We start from the raw sequence: 2,232 nt of genomic DNA on the forward strand, positions 1-2,232 counted from the left end.
CTACAGACTACAGACTACTAAAGTAGCCAGCACTATTCTGTCATTGGATAATAAGATCATGGGGAGAATTTTTCTTATGGTGGGTGGGCTGGGTGAGAGCGGGCACGGAGCCAATTGCCATCTGGGATCAGCTGTACACCGTCATTTTACATGAGCGGGCCAATTAAGGTGGGGGAGGAATCTCAAAATCGAGAGTGCGCTATTCACACATACGTAGGAAAGAGCGCATTCATCTCCCTGAGGCTAAGTGCTGCCTCAGGGAGATGGGCTGTAAATGTCAAAAAGATAAAAATAGAAAAATAAAATTTCCCTAACATGTCCCCTCATGTGACAATCACATGAGTTGGGACATGTCCATAATTTTCACAAAAACTTTATTAAAGTTTTTTAAAAGCTACATGAAACCACATCCCGGCCGTGGATGAGGTTTCATGTTTTTTCCAATTTGCGCCAGGGCTCCTGGTCTGCCAAGATTGGACGGGCAGGTCCTCTAATTACTTAATAACCTCTGTCAATGGCCTCAATTGGCCACTGACAGGTCGGTGGGTGCACAGCTGATTTTGCTGCAGCCCCGCCTTCCTGAAAATTTAAATGGAGCGGGGTGATGTCGGGAGTTCCGCCTGACATCACCGTGCGTCATTTTACACATCAGCAACTGGGCCCAACCCCCGGCCCCGCTCGCCGATGTGTAAAATCCTGCCTTTTGTCTCTATTTCTGGGCATAGGCTATCAACCAATATGAGCGATAGGCCCACTGTTTCCCACAGCGACCTTGATTAACCTTCCTCACAGTTCACTTCCAGTAAGGACCGTATTCTATTTTCCTAGTTTCTCCTGGTTCAAATGATGCGATCTCCCATACTAGCATTTTTGATGTCTCTTCCTTTTCTCCCAACTGAGGAATTCCCCCCACTGTGTGAGACTGCAGCCTTCTATCTCATGCAAATCTGCTCTCATTCCTTCCCCCACCAACCCAGAGCCATGTTAGGGTTCCCCTTGTCCTCACCTTCCATTTCACCCACATCCGTATTCAATGAATGATCCTCCTCCATTTCCGTCACCTCCAGCTTGATGACACAAATTTTGCAGTTGAGTATCCCGCATTTGGGGACATCGCAGGCATCAGCACACCCAAAGTGCAATGGGCTAGCCTCATCCTAGAAGAACCTCAGTCGTGGTCAAGGTTTCTCCCCTGCCAGGTAAGTCCAAACACAGCTTCCCCTGCCTTCCCCTTTCAGAATTCTGAGAGAATATTCCCTCTGTAACACCCTGGTCCACTGCTCAGTCACCTCTAACACCTCCTCCCTTTACTACAGCACCTTTTCATGCAAGGAGTTTCAACGCCTGATCTTTCACCTCCTCCCTTCTCAACTTTAAAGGCTCCAAGCACTCCCTCCAAATGAAACAGTGATTTACTCGTACTTCTTTCAATTTAGTATAATGTATTTGCTGCTCACAATGTGGTTTCCTCTACATTGGACTGCTTTGCAGAACATCTCTCTTCACTCCACAAGCATCACCTTGAACTCCCTGTTGTTTGTCATTTTTTTTCTCCACCTTGCTCCCGCTCTAACCTTTCTGTCCTTGGCCAGTACAGTGTTCCCATGAAGCTCAACACAAGATCAAGGAACAGCATCTTATCTTTCGACTCAGCACTCTACAGCCTTCTGGTCTCAACCTTGATCATAACAATTTTAGATCATAGCCTCTGCCTTTCCTTTGTTTGTCTTTGTTGGTTTGGGTTTCCTCTTGGTTCTCACTTGTTTCCTTCACTTTGCATTCAGAGGGCAGTTATCTTATCATTCACAGCTCCTCGAAACAGATGTTTTGTTTCTTTACTTGTTCCATTACCAGTCCCTGTGTTGTTGCAACCTAGGCCCTCCACCCTATTACAGGCCTTCCCTTTATTCTTCTTCCCATCCTCCCCCCTTACATTTGTTCAGAGCTTATTATATTTCTAATTTCACCCAGTTTGGTGGAAGGGTAATGGATCTGAAACGTTGGGCAGGATTTTCCGGCCCCAATATCGGTGGGCATCATTGCGGGTGGATGGGGAAATTTAGAAAATCCTGGCCCCTAACACTGGTTCTCTCTCCACAAGTGCTACCAGACCTACCAAAGATTTCCTTATTTTCTGTCTTTGTTTGCGATATCCACCATCTGCAGTCTTTTATTTTTCTAAGCTACAAGGAATTGGACTAATGTGTGAGAAAAGTGACTACCATACAGGGC

General features: G+C 46.1%; 1 pseudogene; it reads right to left on the reverse strand.

The window, feature by feature from the left end:
- Nucleotides 1–1,063: 1,063 nt before the first annotated feature.
- Nucleotides 1,064–1,207, reverse strand: LOC121269272 (annotated as a pseudogene).
- Nucleotides 1,208–2,232: the final 1,025 nt, after the last annotated feature.

Source organism: Carcharodon carcharias, chromosome 23, assembly GCF_017639515.1.
Source record: "Carcharodon carcharias isolate sCarCar2 chromosome 23, sCarCar2.pri, whole genome shotgun sequence".
Classification (NCBI taxonomy): domain Eukaryota; kingdom Metazoa; phylum Chordata; class Chondrichthyes; order Lamniformes; family Lamnidae; genus Carcharodon; species Carcharodon carcharias.